Genomic DNA, 24,412 nt, shown 5'->3' on the forward strand with positions numbered 1-24,412 from the left:
TTTCTATTTTATTTCTTGGCTAACTTTTACTACAAAAGATAACTATTTTTAAAAATAAAAAATGAAAAGAGAGAACTCACCACATTGGGGATAGTTTGGTAAACATTAGTCCATGGCTTCATAGCTGGCTGGTACTGAACACTCTTGAAATATTGAGGCATTGGGGCTTTTTGATTATGTTGGGCCATTTTGTTCTAGAAATAAAATTGTAAACAACTTGTAATTTTTTTATAATGTTTTTGTTTCTAATTTATAAATAATTTATAAATCAATTAATATAATTTATCAACTATTAATACCTTGTGTCAGAGTACAACTGAACATAACAAAATAAATTAAGTCTTTAATTATTAGGGTCAATTCTAAAGGATACCAAACATACCTAAACAAAGGAATGTTTATCATACAAAATTAATTCTGTATTTATATTCATAGATTGAACTGTAGAATTAAGAATATTTGTTGATTAACTCAGATTCCAAGGCCAAAATGCTTAAGTAAAAAAAGCCAATGAAAACAAAAACTAAGAATAAGTAAGAAAAATAAATAGAAAATTTGTCAGAGGAGAGAAGATAAAATTTTAATTTATTAAAATAAATGTCTCAGATTATGTTTTCTTTTCCATGTCCTTCCATCATAAAGGTTGATTAGGCTTTTATTATATAGATTGGTGGTTTCCTATATGTGTTCTGATCGGGATAAATTTCTTTTAAATTCTGGTTCTTAGGGCTCATGGAATGTTTGCTTTGACTAGTAGAAACTAATATAACACCGAGCCAGTAGTTAATCTCTGAGAATGGCACTTACCTTGTTAGAAGTAAATGAATTAATGTAGAAAGAGCATTTTGCATAGTGCCTGTCATCTATTTTATGATTAATATATCTTTTCTTCCTCCGTGCTCCATTTTGAGATGTATTTACACATGTGGCTATCTATTATTAAGGAATTAAAACTGAAATTTTACACATTGGTATTTGCCTTCAGGATAATTTCCTAATTTTACAAAATGCAAAATCGATGTGTTTTTAGAATAGCCAGGAATAATTGTTGAGTAGATACATAACTGGCACAATAGGAGAATGATTTTGTAATAATTTTGACAAATTATAATTTTATAAAAAGTTTGTATTTTAGAGGATTGTAGTTTAAATATATGTTTATTTATTTCAGGGAAGAAGGGAGAAGAAGAGATAGAAACAATGATGAGAGAGAATCATTGATCGTTAGCTTCCTGCACACCCTTCGCTAGGGAGCTAACCCACAACCTGAGCATGTGCCCTCACTGAGAATCGAACTGTGACCTCCTGGGTCATAGATCTATGCTCAATCACTGAGCCATCCCAGCAGTGTTAGGATTGCAATTTAGCAATATCTAAGCATAGTCTAGGTATGCTATAAATGTTTGAATAGAAAACTTACCAGAACTTTTTGGTTATTCTTATTTTCTTTAGCCAGCTTAATTTTCTGTTAATAAGAAAATAAACTGATAAACATAGAAGAAAATATTATGGGAAAATATTTAATTAATTTTGTTTGAACAATAGTGACTTACATGAGTGAGGATTTCAGTTGATTCCTTAGGGAAAGAAAATGAGAATCACTTTTATTTGGATGGCACACCAGTAATTTTTATGTATATCATTAGAGTGAAGAACTGAGGCTAATTATTTTAATGATGTAGGGATAAGCCACTGCTATCAATATAAAGTATTAATTTATATGAATTTAAATATTCCCTCTCCCCTCCTCTCTAAAATCAATAAAACCTATTTTTAAAAATGAATTTAAATAGCCATTATAAAATATTCTCTGTGTCAAAATAATGGCAATTAACTGCAAAGCTGTTTTATTTCAAAATTTCCTTTTAGCTACGTTACTTATATAATGTCAAAGTCTCATGGAGTATATATAGACAGATGCCAAAAATAGAAAAAGAGTGAGAAGAGAGAGAGAGAAAAGAATAAAAAACTAATCAGGCCCGAGAGGTATGTGGCAAAGCTGCGTGTCCTTTCTGGGAAGACCGTTGTTCTAATTTTGGGCTTTGACTCTCAGTTTGAGAGAAAGGATTTAAAAAAGCATGATTCCCTAGGCACCACGGAAGAAGACTTTGGGCTGCAATCCATGCTGCATCCTCTCCTGAGGCTTTTTCCTATTGTGCTCATCCACCTGGCTTTTTCTAACTCAGCAGGTGTTCTTTCACTTGGTATTTACACACTCATAACCCAATCTAGTACTCAAGCCTCTAAACAATGTCAGTGAATCCAGGGTAAAACTGGTTAAGGCAATTGACAGCATCCTGATTTGACATTGGTTTATTTAAAAAAATTGCATTTTTCCAATAAACCAGAGTCGAACTATACATTATCAAAAAGCATGGGGTAGAGAGACACTCTTACCCATGTAGATAGCTTATTCCAGACCTCTAAAATGACTTTGATCTGTGTATATTTTTACAATGATTTTTCTGTATTTCCACTGGACACTTTGAAGTGGCTCTATTTAAAACTTAACAATACTGCCCTAACGAGTTTGGCTCAATGGAAAGAGCATTGGCCTGCAGACTGAAGGGTCCCCGGTTCGATTCTGGTCAAGGGCATGTACCTTGGTTGCAGGCACATCCCTAGTAGGGAATGTATTGTACAAGAGGCAGCTGACTTGATGTTTCCCTCTCATTGATGTTTCTAACTCTTTATCCCTCTCCCTCTCCCTTCCTCTCTGTAACAAAATATATTTTAAAAAATTAACAATACCCAAGAGTTAACCAGCAGCAGGAAAGCACAGTATTTATTTTTTGTTCATTTATTGAATCTAGAGAGAGAGGTGAGAAAATAAGAGAGCGAAAGAGAAACATCGATTTGTTGTTCCACTTATTTATTTAATCATTAGAGGCCCTGTGCACAAAATTCATGCACTGGAGGGAGGAGAGAGGGGTTAGAGGTGGGCGAGGGGTGGTCCCTCAGCTAGGCCTGCGCCCTCTCACAGTACGGTACCCCTTGGAGGATGTCCGCCTAATGGCTTATCAGACATCTCTCTTGCAGTCCAGGACCCTTAGCTCCTTACTGCCTTCCTGCTCACTGTTCCTTACTACTACTATGGAGGTGGGAGAGGCTCCTGTCACCATGGCTGTTCTTGCCAATCGTGAGCCCAGCTCACCACCAGAGGGCAGTGCCTGCGTTGAGCGCCTGCTCTCTCATGGTCATTGTACATCATAGTGGCCTGTCTTTCTGTTCCTTCCGCCATAAAGGCCACTTGGGCTTTCATTATATAGATTGGTGGTTTCCTATCTGTGTTCTGACTGGGATAAAACTTGCAACCTTGGCTTATCGGAGATGACGCCCTAACTAACTGAGCTAATCAGCCAGCATTTATCCATAAAATAGTTGGTTGTTTAGTTTTAAAAGTATAATTTCTCACTAGATGAAGTGCTAAAAGATCTCTTGAGGAATAAAAAAAAAATAATAAAAATTTGGTGGCCCAAATAATTGAATTCTTAGCAACACATTATTATTTGTGGAATTAAAGATCTTTCTCACATTTCAAAGATATTAGTATGACAGATGAAAAAAATGTTAGTAAAATTTCCAGTTCAAAAATAGTAAAAATCTGATTTTTTAAAAAAGCAGTGGAAACTATACAAAACTAAGACTATGTGGAAGGGTCTTGCTTACATGGAAAGATTTAATTAAAAGAATTGAAGACCATTTAGGAACCAAAGTTAAGAGGTAAGAAGAAGTTGTATTTTTAAGTAACAAAAACACACACTCTATCTTATTAAAAGAAGAGTGTTTCAGGTAGCCTAATTAATAATATTTAAAAATTTATTTTTGAAAATATAAATTAAATATAACATCATAAAGAAACAATACCTTACCTTTTCAACAGTCTTTGGGGTTTCCTTAAAGAAGTAAAAGAAGAATTAGAGACTTCATTCTCACTTTATTGGATATGCATAATTTCTTCTTGACTATACAGAATGTTCCCCAAAAATGTATACACACTTTAATAGCTATAGCTCAATTTTGAAAAGGAAAAGTATTTTAATCAACACTGCCTTTGTAATTATTCAAAGTGTAGATATACATTTTTTTGGGATACCTATATATATAAAAAACCCTTTTTTATAAAGTATATTAAATTTATTTTATTGCTTTTTGTGTTCTCAAAATCTAACATCATGTAGTGCTTTCAAAATATATATTTCTTAAATGAATGATAAATCTTTTTAATGAATTAATCAGTCAATCAATTGATAAACACCTTTTATCTGGATAGTATACATACCATATCCTTTTTTTTTGCTCATATTTATACTAAATAAAAATAATATTTATTGTATAGCCATAACAAAATAAAAGGTAACTTCTTAAATATAATTAATATAAATGGTGTTCACTTACTTCCTTAGAGAAGCTGGCAGATTCCTAAAAAAATAAAAAAGAAATTATATATTTAGCATTATTTATGAAATTATTATTTTCTTATTTACTTTTTTGGACATTTATTTATTCTCAGAGATTAAATGGGTAGGAATAAAACTAAGCTATTTTTTGGGAAAAGTGAAAGTTTCTTTAGTTGTCTGTGATATGCAGGAATACATTTGGCCAATAGCACTTTGTATGGATCTGCATGAATTAGAATTGTTATTCCAGAATGATACACTGCATTCTTCCCACTGTGCTCACAAAATTTAGGATGTATACCATATGTCCTAGTGTGACAGCAATACTAAGAGGTGACATTTTTAAAAAGTAGTATTAAAATTTATTGTAAACTCTACTGGTACAAATCCTTGGATGTGTACATTTTTTGTTTTATCCTCCCTAAATTTTTCTTAGAAGTCTGAAATTCTTAATATTGTGTAATTTAAATTTTATTTATTTATTTATTTATTTATTTATTTATATTAAATTATTATCTATGTTCATATTTTAACATTGCCCCCCCATACATACTCTCTCTCCCCAGAGTTTTATTAATTTAACATTTAAAAATCTCTAGATAAGTGTCTAAAATATATGTATATGTATATATATTATAATCTTTCTAGCTACTGGAATATTGTCTTTGTATTAAAGTGCTTTACCTCATTGGTGGAGAGCTGTTCTCTGTTCTGTAATCCCCAAAAAAGGCCAAGAGAAATTTTATTATTTATTCCTCATATAAGAAAACACAAAACTGTGTTATGAAGCAAAATGAAAGGAAGTACTTGGACTTGCAAGTTATTTCACTTCTTTGCATTTTCTTACATTACTATCTTGTTACATAAACATAATGATTTTTATCTTTTCCCAAACTAAAGTTATATGAGCAAACACTTAGGACATGTTTATTAAATTTAAATAAAATTGTTCACTTGTCACTATTATTGTTGCTATTTATTATTCTGTTATTTGCAATTTAATTTCTGAATCACAAGATTTTATTTACAATTGCTTTACTGTACTTACTAAGTTAGAACTTATTTGGGCATTTGTTTTTAGCTATTTTACATATCTTTATCCCGAGTTAATCTCTTACAAAATAAAATATAAAAGCCCTTAGACTAATAGACAAAACAAAAAAACAAAATTCAGCACTCACCACAGTGGGGAAAAAAAAGGCTCTTGCTTTAACCTGATTCCATGGGTTCATAACAATCTGAGGTTGAGGAATAGCCTGGAGGTATTGGAGATAGTTCAACTTCTGATAAAACTGGTTGATTTTGTTCTAAAAGACACAGAAAATTATCAAATTTACTTCAAATTGAATTTCTTTCAAGGGTCAAAGCAAATCTTAGCAGACCCTGATCAGATTGTTTAATCTCTCTAAGCATTATAAGTACTATGTAAAATTATGTATGTTATAATATATATAAGTTTGCATAGTGCCTGATTTTAAATGTCTATCTATCTATAATCTATCTATCCTCTATAAACTTCAGTCATTTAGCTATCATCTACCAGGCTCAATAAATAGTCTAGTAAATTACAAAGCCTATGATCTAAACATTTTTAAAGAGATTAAATATGAAACCACATAGTATCATTCTCAGGATAATTTTTATTTCATACAAATGAAATGGGTGTAATAAATGTCAATTGCTCTATAGAATTTCTGGGAGTAATTATTGAATGAATCCATAGTTAGGTTAATAGTGGCACAAAGGCAGAATGCTACTGGAAGCATTTTGACAAAGTATAAGAATGGTCTTTATAATAATTAAAATTTCCTAAAGAGAAAGGTTTTATTAGGAGAGCCCCATTTTTCAGTATTAAAAAAAGATTGTTTTTGTTATAAACATTTTAAAAGTAATGTCTACTCCATGTAGTAATCCTATATAATAAAAGGCTAATATGCAAATCTACCGAACGGTGGAATGACTGGTCGCCATGACATGCACTGACCACCAGGGGGCAAATGCCCAATGCAGGAGCTGCCTCTGGTGGTCAGTGCGCTCCCACAGGAGGAGCGCTGCTCAGCCAGAAGCTAGGCTCACGCCTGGCGAGCGCAGTGGTGATGGCAGGAGCCTCTCCTGCCTCCGTGGCATTGCTAAGGATGTCTGACTGCCGGCTTAGCTGTCAGTTGAACATGCCCCATGGGCTCCTGGACTGCGAGAGGGCGCAGGCCAGGCTGAGGGACCTCCCTTCCAAATGCAAGAATTTTGCATGACAGGCCTCTAGTATGATAATAATATATTAACTTTTTAGGATGCGTCTACCTACTGTGCCCAAATTTTTATACAAAACATGTTTTACATACATATTATCTAATGTAATTCTTCAGGGTTAGTATAGCTATGAATGGAAATTACCTCGTTGGAGACTTCAGCAGATTCCTTAAGGAAAGAAAAAAAGAATTAACTTGCATGATTTTAGCCTTAGAGTTGTATGAGAGTAAAAGGGGCAATTGATTGACTACTTTTAGTTGGAGAAACGGTAGCTTAGAGACATTCCATAATAACTCATGGATTTGTGGTTGATATGCCGGTTGCCGACTCCAAAGCATCTGCTCTTTCCTTGCACAGACAGTAAACGTCGCAGTCTGCAAAGAGTAGGCTACATGATGGCCTATGAGACTTGAGACCTTTACTTTCGAAACAGCCATGTATGATGCCATTGACAGGAAGAAGCTGAGTGGGGAGTGATGGGATACTTCCACTACACTGGTACCTAACTCTCATCATTTAAACTTGAAACTAATTTTCTGAGGTTTGTGACTCCTTGAGCAATTATCTCACTGATCATTTTTCCTAATGTATAACTCCACATATCGGACAAGATAATAGCTGGAAATTGAAGTAGCACAAGTGGAAAAATACATATTGCTATAAATGTTGGGGTAATTATCTCATTGGGATGAAATGAGCTATCTGACAATTTGGGAGAAGAAAAAGCCATAATATGATTATTTACTAGAAATTATAGTTTATATTAGAAATGTACCAGTTGCTTTGGGTAGTGTGAACTTACCTCTCCATTAATAAAACAAAAGCACTTGCTATTAAAAATACCCTGGAAGAAAATAGATTTTATGTACTAATTATTTCATTTGAATGAAAATTACCTCTGTGGAGACTTCAGCAGATTCCTTAGGGAAAGAAAAAAAAAAAGAATTAACTTAACCTGCATGATTTAGCCTTACAGTTGTATGAGAGTAAAAGGGCCAATTAATTGAGTACTCAGGGCTCCAGCAGGTACTACTGAGAAATTATATCAGTTAGGAGGAATTCAATTAATGGAAATATTTATCATTACCCATGTCTGAGTAATAACATGTGGCTGAAAATGTTTTTCATTTGAAAGTTTTCTTTTTAAATTTTGTGTTTTTTTTTAAATCAATTCTACATTATTCACACAATATCCAATGCCTACAGAATGTAGGCAGGTGACCAAAAATATTACTAAGTAGATAAAAAACTGATTCCTGCATACTCTTTCTAGAAGACACAATTCTTATTTAGAAGTGGCCATTGGCTCTCCTTCTGAGATGGACTTGCAGCCTAGAGAAACAATAAAGCTTGTTTCCTAGACTCTAAGTGGGAAGGCTTCGGGCTGTGCCTGAGCCACAGATATGCTTACCCCTTCTCCAAACAGCTTTTTCCATTGTGTCTGCAGCTTGGATATTTCTACTACAGCAGGTGTTTCTGGTACCAGTGACCTACACATCTTAACCCATTCCCACATTCATTTTTTTTAACCAAGAGGTTCTCACATTTAAAACTGTATCAGAATACCCAGAAAATGCTGAATCTGCTAGCTGAAGAGTAACAATTTGAGAACTAATGAACTGAGCAATATTGAGAGATTTTTCAGGATAAAACTATGTTGAAGGCAAATGGTAGGCTCTTGATTTGGCACTGGCATGATTTAAAATGCACTTTCTTCTGGAATCAGAGATCTGATATCTCTGTCAAAGAACAACTGGTGGAGATGGTCACTTTTCATTTTCCCAAAATTACATTAACTTTGAGTAAATGATTTCTTCACTGCTTGCCCTATTTATGAAGTTAACAACTAATTAATTTACACTTTGCTGGAAATCTGCTAGTTCTTCATGAACTTTCTATTTGATGTTAAAAGAAAAGCTGACTTACCTCACTTGATGAGATGCTAGAATAATCCTTGAAGAAAAAAAAATTTAATCAAAATCTAGGAACCAGAAAAAATTTCCAGGCTTACTCTTTGGATGTTAGTGGTCATTTGGGATATCTTATATTGCCTACATGATCATTAGTATGATAAATAAACTGACTAAAATAAATGTAGAATAAATTAAAATAATTAATTTATTATTACCTTTGGAAAACAAGTGGAAGAGATAAAAATGACCTTATAATTAAATGAAAGTGTTTCAAAAGAATATGGGCCAATTTAGGTGGATACTACCAGAGTGAACGGGGAAAAACTGTCACTTTAAAGCAACTTATAAATCTTTATTCAGTTTCTTAAAAGAGGAAATTTACAAATACTCCCATATGCCACTATACTATATTATATAATGGTAATACAAATAAAAATTGTTCAAATAAACAAAAAATTCTCACCATTTCTTTTGTGTTCTTTGCAGATTCCTTAAAGAGAAAGAAAAAAAATTAGATCTATTATCTCCACAGTATTTTAAATAAAACATTCTTTCCTAAATTTAAAGGGAAAAGGGAAAAGCCTTCTACTATGAAGTGAAATAGTAGAATGAATTTATATTTATTGTATGAGTTTTGTATAAGTAATATTAAACCTTCTCATTTGGTAATAAACATATAACCACTGGTATTTATACCATTTATTATATTTATTATTGTATCCCTAGAAACTAAGGTGATGTTCAGAACAGAGTTCTTATTCAATAAATGTTTGTCAAATGAATAGATGTATATGAAAGATTAATCGAGGCATTGTATGGATAAACTTCACTTTATTAGTCATCATTTACTTTTGTATTATAAAACACAATAAACTTGTTTTTAAAGGAAATATACACTGTTTCTATGATAAACAGATCAAGTACTTTAAAGCTACTTTTAAAAGTTGCTAGTCAATTTCAAGAAAATTAATTAAAATAGGAAAGTAATTTTTAAAAAGAAGAAAATATTAACTTTGGAGCTTTTACAAATAAAAAACACTGAAAGATAAGTTCTCCATTCCTCCTGGAATCTAAGAATTAAGTTTACTGATTCATGCAAAAATCTACTTTCTTCAATCTAATTAAGTGAGAGGATATAGTTTCAATCTCATTCTTTAAAAATAATCTTGATTTTCAAATTTGATGGAGTTGGACTATATTTGGTTCAAAGTACTATAATATTTTTACTTCATATTTTACTATAGATGTGAAGTCAATATATTCCTTACAGGATGGGGAATAAATGCTCTTTAAAAGAAAACACACAAAACTAAAAAGAATATAACATGTACTGAAATGCTGTAGAATATCCTTGGTCATAAAGTCATAGCAAGAAAATGCAAATTTCTGAGCAAAACAGTATAATGTTGGAGAGGAAAAATAAAGGTGAAAGATCATTGACAAGAAATTCTTTTAAAGATCTTCTGCTTTAACAATGTGGCTTGCAAATGACTCACAAGTTCTTCACTAGGATCCCTTTTATGTTAGTCTATAGTATTTTGGTAAAACAATGAAAACATCACCATGTTCACAATCATAGTTAAGAATAATGTTAATTTTAGGTGAAAGAGAAAAATGAACCATGTTTCAAGAGAAAAGATATCTCATCAAAGGTTAATAGATTAAAATAATTAAACATTACCTTAATGGGGTGAATGATCACATTCTTTTCATGCTTAAATTTCTACAAAACAAATAAAATAATTTTCTAACCTCGATTAATTAAAAAATAAGTTAAAATATATGCATTTTAAGAAGTTAGGACTTACTTCCTGTGAGATGTTGACAGATTCCTTAGAAAAATAAAAACAATGTAACTTATTTACATATTGATAAATTGCATTCATACTAGCAATAAACTTATCAACCCACAACCATTATCCATTGGGTAGATAAACATATTTAGTCTTTGACTAAATTTCAGAACAAAATTAACCCAAAGTTTAGTTTTTATGTATAATTAATGTATTATATTCCAGATAATAAACTCATTCCACACTGTACTGTGGGTTATAAATAAAAAGCTTTCCCAAATAAGAAGCTTTCCCAAATATTATCTGCAGAGAACAAAGAATTTTCTATCTCATCTGTACAATTTCTAATTTTCTTCTTTTTTTTAGTTACTACTTTTTCTTTTGAACTCTTTAAAGAGATGAAATACATCACAGGAAAACAATAAAATCCTTAGGTGACATTGAAAATGTCTTTAGGCATCTGTTATACATCCATGGTCAAGAAGTCATTTGAAAATTAGCATTTAATACAAATCCAGAAAAGCGTGATTCCTTATCTCAGAAACATACAATGGATTCCTGTCACTGTACTCACAAAATAACTTCTGAGATTATATCATTACTATCAAGAGACCTTTAGATAACACATTGTATAAATCTAAGCTTGGTAATTTCAATGTGTACATTTTTTTTTTTTACTAGTCCATAGGTAAGGTTTAATGGCTGCATATCAATTTTCTCAGACTGAGTAGCTCTAGACATCTTGATAAAAATACAAAGAAAAGACTCTAAAAAAACACACAACACCTATTATAAAGACTTAATAGTTCAGGCACATTATGTTTTTACTAGTGAAAGGATTTTATGTTTATACTATTAGCCCTGAACACTAATCCATACACCAGTAGGTTGCTGCAACACTCCTATAGATCACCCCTTTCCCTTTCCTCCTTCTACTCCTCATAGCTTGCTGCCCTGCCCCCTCCTTAGCTCTCTGCTCCTGCTTGTAGTTAGCTGCCCCACCCTCTGCTGATCCATGATCCAGTTGTTATTCAGTGGATCATTAAGCCTCAGGGTATAATGGATAATTAGCATATTTCTCTCATTATATAGGTTTAAAGTATCTTACCTCACTGGATGAGCTGTGCTCCATCTTCTATATAAAAAACAAAAATACAAGTTTCAGTGTTATGGTTCATTTAAAATGCTAAGCTATATCACTGTGTTTTGTGGTGTGTTTTTTTTTTTCTAGTTATTATTTTGGTAGCAAGGGACTTTTGGAAGTTTAGAGTTTAGTTGAATGATTTCTATAATATTAATAGGCAAGTCATTTTGTACTTCAAATAAATCCTTATGATGGCGTAATATATTTCTTACTTTTTGGAAGTGTTTGGGCTCTTTGTTTTAAATATTAAACCTGAACATTGGTTGCAGGCACATCCCCGGTAGTGGGTGTGCTAGAGGCAGCTGGTTGATGTTTCTCTCTGATCGACGTTTCTAGCTCTCTATCTCTCTCTCCCTTCCTCTCTGTAAAAAAATCAATAATATATATATATATATATATATATATATATATATATATATATATATATATATATATTAAACCTGACACATTTTAAAATATATGTGTAGATGTGCTACCAAATTTTAAAATGCAATACCATATTATATTTTATTTATTTTGTATTAATTACTAGATTTAATTAATCTCAAAGGATAGATTGAGGACAATTACTGGTTTAGAGAGAAAGAGAAAAGAGTGGTTAAGACTAGCAGGTTATAAGCAGAAGAAACAATCAAGCTTGATGTAAGACGTATCCCAAAGCATTATTATTATTTTTTCCTATTTACCTATATAAAATTCTTAACCTAGCTATACTCTTGAAGTGGCTCTCAATTTAAGAAATAACAAAATTTTTTGAAGATTTATGTGTGAGATATAGAACACAGAGGAAGCAAAAGACCGTGATTCTCCCTAAGGTTATGATGCACTTAGAAGGATGATTGGTGAGAACTTCTGGGTATGGAAAAAACATGTGTTACAACTGAGAAAGTTTTATAGATTACTTGTACATGTTTTAAAAGCACTTCACACAAAGTACATAGTTCATCCTTATCATTTATGATATGAACATTTTTATAACATTCTCACTAAAAGGATGTGATGCTTTGACAAGGTAAGGGTTATTTTGCATTAGTTTATTTGGCAAGGAATTTTCAAAGTTACTCCTCTTCAACACATCCTTATTTCCTTTCTAGACATCATGGATTCTAATCCATTGGAATAACAATGGTAAAATTTTGTCACTTGTTGAGAGATGGTTTTGAAATCTACATATTATCTGTGGCATTTTTGCTCTTTCAAAGATATTCTAGTTATGTCTTATATAATGCTATATATGGTTTATAATGTGTTATATATAGTTATATATTTCACCCTTTTAGGAAGTAATTATTGGAGTGAAAATAGTACCCTAGTAAATTTAAACAGACATGGAAGGAACTGTATGCCTTTTAACTTACAACTAAAATCTCCTCAAACTTACAAAGAAAATACTTTGTAATAAGAAGTCTTTCCACCAAAACCGGTTTGGCTCAGTGGTAGAGCATTGGTCTGCGGACTGAAAGGTCCCAGGTTAGATTCCGGTCAAGGGCATGTGCCTTGGTTGCGGGCACATCCCCGGTAGGGGCTGTGCAAGAGGCAGCTGGTTGATGTTTCTCTCTCATCAACGTTTCTAGCTCTCTATCCCTCTTTCCTCCTCTCTGTAAAAAATCAATAAAATATATTAAAAAAAAAGAAGTCTTTCCATGTGATATCTTACATAAGGCAGGGCCAATGCTACATTTAATTACAGTTTTTAAAGACCTACACACTTAGTGTCTATTCCTTGCTGCCTATTCATCTGCATAAAAGAATCACTCTTCTTATTCATCTAATAAAAGAGAAACATGCAAATTGACCATACCTCCACTATGCCCAGAAGCCATGCCTACAAGCCAATCAGGAGCAAGTTTGCAAATTAACCCAACAAATATGGTAGCAATCACAGAGCTGGAGCAAGCAGGAAGCTTGGATTGGCCCCAGCAATGGAAGAAGCTAAGCTTCCTGTCTGCCTCCACTCAAGGCTACAAAGTTTCAATTATAGAAGATAAATAAATCCCAATAAAAATGGCTGTGGCCATGGAGCTGGAGAGAGTAGGAGGCTTTGGTTGCCCCTGGCAATGGAGAAAGTCAAGCTTCCCGCCTGCCCTGGCCTGCCCTGGTCTCCACTGAAGGCTACAAAGTTTCAATTATGGAAGATAAATAAATCCCAGATACCAGGGCCTCCGCTTGGGTCACCGAGTGTGTGTGTGGTCTGCAAACCACCACAGGCCCCTCACCCAGGCTGCCCCACACCCTAAGGCAGGGAGGCAGAGGGGTTAGGGGCGATCAGGCAGGCAGAGTGTTTAGGGGCAATCAGGCAGGCAGGCAGAGGGATTAGGGGTATCACACAGGGAGCCTCCCCAGGCAAGACTTTCATGCATTGGGCCTCTAGAACTTAAATAAAAATAGACACTTATAAAGGTCTCCTTCTACTTACATGCTTTGCAAGAGCAACAGCCAAAAGGCAAGTAAAAATGAAGAACTTCATGTTTACTTTGTCCTGTAAAACAGATAAATAGCAAATCAGTACTGGTTTTACTCTCCTCAAAATTACATATTTAGTCATTACTTATGTATTAATTTAACTTTGCTTTGGATACTTGGGGAAGGGAAATGAAGACCGATAATATCAGATTCATTGATAAGTATATGGATATGGCTATTCAAGTTTATGTGGAGAAATTTTATTAATAGACCATAATGTAAATTCTGTAAATCTAATTAAAAAATAAAATAAAAAGAAAAGAACATAATGTAAGTTCTTAGTTTCTAAAATGTAGAAGTTTCTTCTGTCATAGAAAGTTATGATTATTGGTCTTATGTATAAGTAATTTAGCTATTGGTTATAAGAAAACTTCTCAAATGTCTTATGGTACACAGATACTAGTTTCTTTTAAAAATATTTTAGAGCAATGTTATAAGGCATCTAGAACAACAAAAGGATAAATAAAAGCATTACCTTGTTTCCTAGGTGGAAGACAAGAAGGCCAGGCAGTGGGAGATCTGTGACAGGTGATCGATCACAGCACTATTTAAACCCTGCACCTCCATGATATGGTAATTCTGTGGTTTAAAATACCTAAAATAAATTTTAATTCTAAGAAGTCCTGATGATTAGAAATTGATTTTCCATCTAAAGTTTGTACCATGTATGCCAAGGAATGCTTTCCCTCAGGTTGATTTAGAACATAACAGGAAATGAGAATCTTATAATGTGCAGTGACTATCTATATTCCACATCTGTATAGCTTGCTTCTGCCAAATACTCACTGTGTGGTTCAGGATAAGTTTTGATATTTCTCCTAGAGGTACCTTAATGTAATTTCTAGTCCAAAAATCTTGAATAAATATTAATATTTAAAATGACATTTTGGATATGTTAATTGCAGTGTCATTAATGTATTAAAAATATCCTCACCATATTCAGTACTCACAATTTGCCAACACTTAAAAATATGGTTATCATATGCAAGTTTCCGTGATTATAATGGGAAACCCAGCCCTCTTATTAATGAGCACTAACTTTCATAAGCATATACTTTCTTAACTTCTCTCAGTAATTTCTGAAACTGTAAAGTAATAATAGTGATATTTAATCTCATTTATAAGACTGTAAAGAGAATTAGTATCTATGCTTTACAGAAGTCACAAAATAAAATGGCTATAGTGACCAGGCAGGTAAATTAGTGCCTAATATAGATCCAGATTTAAGAAAATAAGATATGGGGTCTGTAGGTCTTCTGAGAATTCAAGCCTGGTATGAAGGGAAAGGTTAATATTCAGCTCCAGTTAATTTTGACATGTAATATACAGGCCCCATTGTTGTCACATTTTCCAATATTTTAGGATAAGCTGTTTTATTATATATTCATAATGTGTTTGAATATTGATTGTCAATTAATTAAAACTACTAGTATTTTAAAATGTTGTTTTTGCTGACAGAACTCAAGCACAAAAATTTTTGCCCAAATGCTGCCAATTTGAGACTTCTGAAGAAAATGCTAATTTCTAGGTGCATGCAAGTATTAGAAAATGAACCATTTTGAAAAAACAAACAAACAAAAAAAGTCCTCTGTTTAGTTGAAGCATTAATGTTTAAACATCAAGATGTTAAAATTCCTAATAATTTTGATAGTAAAATTTACCACACATGTGACTACATTCTTAACACTAAAGAAGACCAATTATAATGCACAAGGTATTTAACAGTTTAAAGCTGCTTCTCCCATGGGATTATGTGTCATGGAACTGCTATTTTTTAATGTTTCTAATTTTTATCTCCTTTGCTGCTGCCTCACAGCCATCTGTCTTTTTAAATATATTTTATTAATTTTTTTACAGAGAGAAAGGGAAAGGGATAGAGAGAAACATTGATGAGAGAGAAACATTGATCAGCTGCTCCCTGCACACATCCTACTGGAGATGTGCCTGCAACCGAGGTACATCCCCTTGACTGTAATCGAACTTGGGACCCTTGAGTCCACAGACCAATGCTCTATCCACTGAGCCAAACCAGTTAGGGCAAGAAAGTAAAACTTGAATATAGTTCAAGAACTAATCTGCAAAGGTCCTGGTATATGAGTGTGCTTGGCAAGTCTGAGAAATATTGACTGGATTAGTGTGGTTGGAAAATACTGAATTTAGTGGAACTGAGTTCACACAGGCAAACGTGGCCACTGCTGCAGGGTGTTATTGGGCATTGAAAGGACATCAAGAAAACAATTATGCCGACTGTTATTGTAATATATAACTTCAGGTTATCTGTTAAAAAGAAAACTGAAGCGATGGAGAGAAAAAATATGTTCCATTTGGAAGCATCTGTGGTGAGAATGATAAGTTGCCATATTACAGATATATTCTGAAAGTTAAAAACATATATATTAATAATTAAATAGATTATAAATGAAGTGGGAGAAAAAGATAAAGGTCACTAATTACTCCATATTTTTTGCATAATCACCTGCAATAACATAGCTACCATTTACTGAGATGGAAAAGATTGAGAAAAGAGTTGGTTTTGGGGGAAAAAAACCTTAGAAATTTAATTTTTTTAAAGTTAAGTTTTAAGTGGCAATTAGAAATCTAAGTTGGAATAGAGTAAACAGTGTGCAGTTAACTACCTAATGGGATTGATGAAAATATTAAAGGATAGACTAAAGATAAAGCCCTTATCAGTGTTTACTGCCATCATGATTTTAGTCTTTCCTGATACTATTGATGTACAGCCAAAATGAGAATAGAAAGAAAATGAATCTTTTACCCTCAGTTAGATTTAAAAGGCCTAGAATAGAGAAACTCAGAATACAAATAGAAAGTCCTATAACATAGGAAGTCCTGTATTATTTCAATGGTGTATGCAAATGCTTGTTGTAATATACATATTTAATTCCTTGCAATGATTATAGTTAATCAAGACACTTAGTTATATACAGAAATGTCCTTATATTTAAGAAGCAGGTAGTGCAGAAAGAAAATAACATATGGGGGAGTTGTGCACAGTTGGGGGAATTGAGAGATATGTTCTAAGGAACCAAATAAAAAGTCAAAGGTCCTCTAAGAATGGAAACAAAATGTGAACATGGGCTCATAAGACCTAGAAATAATTCAAGAAATGTCAAGTACCATTAAGAATATTAGTAATTAAATTAGTGAATATTGATTCATTGGAAATAATTTGGAATCTTTCATTAATTTCTGAGTCTGAGGGGAAGTGATCTATAGTAGAAAAACATTAAATTAATATGAAGAATTATTTATGAGAAATATGTGTATTTTTCTTTCTATAATGAAAATTTAATTCAATACACATTTTTATATGCTTTAAAAATATGTGAATGAAATCTTACACAAAATCAAGACATGCAGTTACTCCGAATTTTAAAATCATGTTACTTTAATATACAGAAAAAATATTTTTAAGCTAGAGAGATATTGTCCCTCGTAATAGCTATGTGCATGTGTAGTACAAATACTGTGTAATATCTTGAAGGCATACACACTAATTTCAGAATCATGACTACTCCTGAGGAGCTATGGTTGGGAATGAAGCTGAGTAGGAAGAACAAAGTTTCAATTGATTTGTAAATACTTTTTATTTTCATGAAGGGCTTTAAAAATAATTAAGATATTATTTATGTGTGGTGAAATCAACATATTTTAAATGTGTAAGTTGATCAGTTAATAGGGTCAAGGTATGTAACATTTTCATCACTCTAGAAAGTTCCTTCCTATCCTTTTCCATTGATACCCCTCTCAGAAATAATCACTCATCTGAATCAATCAATAATTAGATTTTCCCTTGTTAGAAAATTATTTGCATGTGATCACAGAGCATATAGTCTGGGGTGTTCAGCCTTTTTCATAAGGCAAAATGTTTTTGAGATTTATCTGCATTGTTGTAACTATGGTGAATAATGTATTGTAAAAATCTCCACATTTTTTAATCCATCTTCTATTGAAGGATATCTTGGCTATTTCTAGTTTGAGATTATCATGAATTAACATGCTGTATTATTTGTACAAGGATTTTAAAATCATAAAACATATGTATTTATCTCTCCTGGGTAAGACAGGAATGATATTGCTGGATAATATGATAGATGCATAGTTAATATTTTCATAAACAGTTTTCTAGGGTAGCATTTTGGGATCAGTCAGCATCACCTCTAACAATAGGTGAGATTTCCTATTGTTCTATTTCTTAATGACTAAAGACTTTGAGAGCAATAACTGCTACATCTTCTAGAATTAATTTCTTAAAATTCTCTGATGCTTTAATTATACTATTATTGGAAAAATTGTTTAGTGTACTTATTATTCATTTTTTTATCAATTAATAAGAAGAAATTTTTGAAGTCCTGGTATATTTCTACTTCATACTAAAGTGTTATAGTATATCTATTATAAATCACATGTCCTTGGAAAAAAGTTATAATAAATGAAATTTAGAAATAATTTATTGCATTATGCTATGTCATTTATTAGTCAATTTAAATTATTACCATTTAAAAATACATGCTATAATATAGTATCACAAATGTCATTAGAATCCTGACTACTAATTAGAATCCTAAATTAAGCATGTACCATATTTAATAATATAAGAAGCTGAGAGTTTCTTCAGATTAACCCATTTATTTTCCAGATGAAACTGGCAAATGAGGATAAATGGTACTCAAAGATGGAATTTTGATGCATGTTGATTTTGAAAATAAAATAAATGCTAAGAGAAAAATATCTTTAGGCAATACAAGCTTATATATTCCATTTTTCTCAGAGAAGGGTAATAGGTTCCACTATAATAGGTTCCGCAATACTGTTGAAACAAAGTAGGAACATTTGAAAAATAGAGTATGAATAGTTCATGTAGATAAATATGTCTCATCTTTCTAGATGAATCATTACTTTACAGGAGAGAGAGAAAGAAAAAAAATATATATATATATATATATATATATATATATAGAGAGAGAGAGAGAGAGAGAGAGACTATATTAATTTTATAACATGATTGAAAGTAAAATTACAACCGATCCTGTGCCACTATTATGATTAAAGAATTGCTGCAGATCATTGGGTAATTTTTATACCAACCTACCCATTTCTATTTAAAGATGTAATGTAAAACTAGTAGTGAACATAGATTAAAAATAAAGTTGTTTCCACACCTTATAAGGTGGCAAACTATCGTTTATAATACCTTATTGTTTTAAATTCATATGTAATTTGAAGCTTGGAGTAGGGCATATGCTAGTATTTGGAGTATTGCCACTAATTATGCATAACTTTCTTAGTTGCTAGGTAGAAGGAATACCCAAGGCAGCAATTATGCATAACTTTCCTAGTAACTAGATACAAGGAATATCTAAAGTGGAAGTTCCTCTAAAGTTACCAGAAAAGGAAAAGAGGTCCAAGGATGTCTTGTGATGGGTCTAGGATGTATCAATTGACCTTTCATACTACCATTGTATCAGGAAAGAGTGACTTTCAGTCCAGTGATTTTTCCATCTAACAGCACTCTGTCACCTTATTTCTTTAGTAGGTAATCTTTCACAATTTTTATTTTGAGTCAAGTACATCTCAGTGTGTGTGTGAAAGTATATTTTATTATTTCAAGGAAATTTTGTAAGCTAATTTTAGAAAAATTCTGCATAAAATTATAATTTAATAAACAATATATAGTATAGGTAAATAGAAACATAATTTAGAACACACATATATTAGATACTATTAATGTAACTAATGAGAATTTATCCTCTAAAATTTTTTTATGTACTTATAAACATGCAATCACCAGAACAAGAATAAAGTTAATGAATATAATTTGATTTTGAGTTCTGATAAAGTATTATAGTAACTTGTTAAATACTTTGTCAAATATGTACCAGTCACCCTCATCAGGGCACATACCCAGGTTTTGGGTTTGAACTCCAGTGGGGGCACATGCAGGAGGCAACTGATCTCTCTCTCTCTCTCTCTCTCTCTCTTTCTCTCTCTCTCTCTCTCTCTCTCTCTCTCTCTCTCTCTCTCTCTCTCTCTCTCTCTCTCACCAATTTAAAAGAAAAAAAAATTTTTTTAAAGTTCTGATCATTGTATGTTTTATAGCATTGTGGCACCTAGAAAAATATTAAGATTAATGTCCCTGATTCAAGGAGCTTACTTTCTGATAATATCCCTACAAACCCCCTTGCACATGTCTCTAGGTGGCCTAATCACTTATTTCTGTTGTATGTCTCAACTAGCAAGATCAACCCTACCCATGGAATTTAATCCAGTCTTGGATCATGTCCTTCTGACATTTCTTGCTTTGTCTATTTCTGAGTTTCCTACATATCATAGTTAGGCCTTAATCTGATGTATCAATTGACCTTTCATACTACCACTGTATCATACTCATTAATTCTAAACCAGTGCTGAGGAAATATCTTTATAAATTTGTTTATCCTTTTAAAAATAAAGCTAAGGACATTTGAGTCAGTATCTATTTTTCAGTTTTCAAGTCTCTCATTTAGTGGGACTCATGAGAAGCAATATGGTAATATGGTTGTTGTCCCTTCAACTGTCTGACCACAGGAGCTGCTGTGATGTGCACTGGCCATTTACAAAGAAATGACATGGTGGAACTGATGCCCACAAAGCAACACTCAGCTTCCCCCAGTGGGACACAGGTCCCTCCATCATCCTGGAGTGACAGCACACCAAATTGCAGCCAACACTGCCAAGATCCTATGGCGCAAAATTCAGTCCACAGCCCAGCCCAGCCCAGAAATGCTGGCTATGGGCACTGGGTAATGATGTAATGTAGCAACAACCAGCTTCCTCTGCCTAGTGCCTAGCCTCCTTGCAGTTTCTTCAGCTCAGGAACACGACTTGCTTTATAGCCAAGTGCAAACATTTTACACTTTAATCAAATATTTGTGAAGCATTTTTACTGCCTCATCTCATTTGATACTCACAGAAGTCCTGGAGTAGGCAGATAGGAGACTCAGTAGAATCCTTTTTTTTTTTTTTTTTTTTTTTTGTCATTAGTCTGACACCAGAGATTTAGAAAGCTTAGAAACTTGACTCAATTGAAAAGAAATGGTGGACCTTGAAAACTACTTCAGGTTTTCTCACTGCACAGAATATAGTCAAACACTGTTGCAGTTAAATATTTTACACTTTGTTCTCCCTGTGTGATCGAAATAATAATCTGCTTTATGTTGATATTTACTACTATGTTGCCAACAATTACCTGAAAGAGAAGTTGGGGCATTTCACCGGGCTGGAAAACGTTTATCTAAATCAGAAATCAGGTCTAATTAAGAAAGTTTATCTATCTATCTATCTATCTATCTATCTATCTATCTATATAAAGCTCTCACTGGCGCCAATCACACGTGTGTGTTTTCATCTGTTGTTGTCTACCATGAATTTGGTTGACACTTCTATTATAGAGAAAGTGCAATGGGCCACTAGTATAAAATAAATGAGTACCAGAAAATTCCTATTCAGAAAATATAACTGCAACCCAGATCTTATTTATATAAATCATATTATTATTTTTCTCATATAAGGTTGTCTAGCAAAGTTGCCTGATCCCTCTCCATTATCAGGAAAACCAAACTAAAGACAAGAATGAAGCTGTCCTGTCTAATCAGTTTCCAACTCACATATATGTGCAGTGTAGCCTCAGTAGTGGTGTGTCAGAGGAAGGGCTGGACATCTGGGTCTGGGCTGGAATCATGGAAATTTATTTAAACTCTCTGTGCATTGCTTGTACCATCTATACATTAATAATGTTAACCACACAGATTTATGTAAGGATGAAACTAGGCAATATAAAAAAGAGTGGATAACTGTGGTTGAGAGATTTAAAGCACTCAGTAGATATCAGCTATTAGTATTGGATTTGCCATTGTATATTTTGTCATGGTGGCCTTTTATGCTTATATTTTACTCATACATAAGGTTTGGACCAACAATTTAAATTAGGAGAAATAGGCTGAGAATAGATTCTCCCACAATTTCTCCTTAGAGAAACAAAACATTCTTATGATGATTCTGAACTTCCTACACAACTGATCAGTATGGCTATCTGTACTTGTGCAGATTTCTGCTCAGTGATCTATATTTCTGATTGCATATATCCTCATACACAGTGGATATTTTCTATAGTTTATTTTATAAGTATTTACAAAAACCATACACACGCTAATTATACAGATAACTGACTTGTGAATCAACATTCATGTAGCAACATTTTAAATATTTATAATCCAAACTATAATTAACATATAATTTAACTAGATTATTTAAATATGGTTTTTGTTGTATTCTTAACTGAAGTTTCCATTTAAATTATTTCTTAATGTCCAGGCTTTTAGGCATTTACTGAAGTTTAAGTAGCAGCAGTTAATTAAAGAATTTAAAGATATCAATAAAAGAAATGTTGATGTATTTTAATTAATAGACAAAGAATTCTGGTAATCTACAGAGGGTTTCCCTTAATTTTCCTCTGAGGTTTGACTTACAAATAATGTGAGGGGATCCAATGAGATCAAAGACAGAACATTAAAAAGGAGCAGATTGTATGATCCCTGAATCTCAAACAGAGTTGAGAATAAATCATGTTACCACAGCCAGAGTGGAAAAAGCTTGTCATCCACATGGTTTGTTAGACTGCATTACCAGTTGGTTAAATTTCACTTTAAATAAAATGGTAGTCTGCCCTGGACTGCATGTCTATAATGTGCAAAATTGCTTACAAGTAACTTCAGTTTGAGCAGAAAATAAGTCAATAATACATCAAAAATTTGTAAAAAGGCCTATCATTCTAGAAAGAGTGAAATCAAAATGTATGCCATCTAATAAAAAGTATCAGGCATGGAAGGAAAGAAAACAGAAGGAAAGAAGGAAAACAGAACTTACACTGGAGAGAATTATAAATCAATATAAACAGATTCAGAAGTGACAGAAATGATAGAATTAGCAAATAAGGATATTAAAATGCTTACTGTAAATATATTTTATATGTTTAATTAAAGAAGAACATGAATATGTTTGCAAAATAGAGTGACTGGGATAAACACACAAAATGTAATCTTATCTAATAAAAGAGTAATATGCAAATTGATCATCACTCCAACACACAAGATGGCTGCTCCCATGTGGTCAAAGATGGCCATCAGGGGAGGACAGTTGGGAGAAATCAGACTTGCAAAGGAGGGCAGTTGGAGGCAATCAGGTTGGCTGAAGAGAGCAATTGGGGGCAACCAGGCCTTCAGGAGAGGGTGACCGGGCCAGCAGGGGAGGGCAGTGGGAGTGACCAGGCCTGCAGGGGAGGACAGTTAAAGGTGGCCAGGCCTTCAGGGGAGGGAAGTTAGAAGTGACCAGCTGGCATGGGAGGACAGTTAGGCAGTGATCAGGCTGGCAGGCAGGCAGGCAAGCAGATGAGAGCCAGAAGTCCTGGATTATGTGAGGGATCCCAGATTGAAGAGGTTGCAGGCTAGGCTGAGGGACATCCTCCTTCACCCCAGTGCATGAATTTTGTGCACCAGGCAACTAGTTAATAGTATATTTAGAAAAATGGATCAAGAAAATGTGACCCATACATAAAATAAGATATTCACCTGCAAACAGAAGGAAATCTGCTCTTTGGAACAACATGGATGGTGTGAGAATAAACAAGTCATCTTTTCTGCCAAAGAACAGTTTAGACAGCTGCCATTTTGGACTATGTGACTTGGCAGCTGCCATGTTGGCCACATGGCTTGCAGCTTCCCTGGGGGCTGCCACCTTTGAAATAGGAAAGGCCATCCTTTTCCTTTGAATTAGCCAATCATGAAAGACTATACACCTGAGCTCCAATCAAGAGCAAAGGACAGGTTATGTGCGTAAGAGATTATAAACCTGAGCACCCAGATGCTTGGTGCATGCTCTTCCAGACCATGTGTGCACACCCTTCTACATTGAAGTAAAGAGGTCGATCTTGCTCCTATCTCCTGAGTATATTTTGTATTCTACAAGGACCCCTTGGGGGGGCTCGCCTTATTTCTAACTGATGGACATGAGAATATTATGCTAATTGAAATAAGCCAAACATAGAAAGCAAAATGTAATACTCATTGTGGTCACAAATAGTGACATAAGGTGCTAATCTATAAGATTAAAGCATAATATGCTAATTAGATCAGATGACCTTCCAGATGACTTTCCAGACAATGGGAGTGCGAGGGAAGCCCAGGTCCTGGGTGCCAGAGGGAAGCTGGTGCTAGCAGCCAGGGGAAGGAAGGCCTAGTCCCACACAAATTTTGAACATTGGGCCTCTAGTCAAATAAATATTTATATCAACTACGGTGTTTCCCCGAAAATAAGACATCCTCTGAAAATAAGACCTAAGCGCATGGAAAGATAAGACATCCCCTGAAAATAAAACCTAGCGCAACTTTGGGAGAA

General features: G+C 33.4%; 1 long non-coding RNA gene across 1 annotated transcript; it reads right to left on the reverse strand.

The window, feature by feature from the left end:
* Window positions 1-10,240: 10,240 nt before the first annotated feature.
* Window positions 10,241-14,475, reverse strand: LOC118709544. Its single transcript, XR_006741460.1, has 5 exons — window positions 14,436-14,475; window positions 13,914-13,976; window positions 11,462-11,488; window positions 10,369-10,392; window positions 10,241-10,283 (listed from the first exon to the last, which is right to left on the reverse strand). It is a non-coding gene; the product is annotated as an uncharacterized LOC118709544 (long non-coding RNA).
* Window positions 14,476-24,412: the final 9,937 nt, after the last annotated feature.

The sequence above is a fragment of the Pipistrellus kuhlii genome, unplaced genomic scaffold, assembly GCF_014108245.1.
Source record: "Pipistrellus kuhlii isolate mPipKuh1 unplaced genomic scaffold, mPipKuh1.p scaffold_m20_p_1, whole genome shotgun sequence".
NCBI classification, from domain to species: domain Eukaryota; kingdom Metazoa; phylum Chordata; class Mammalia; order Chiroptera; family Vespertilionidae; genus Pipistrellus; species Pipistrellus kuhlii.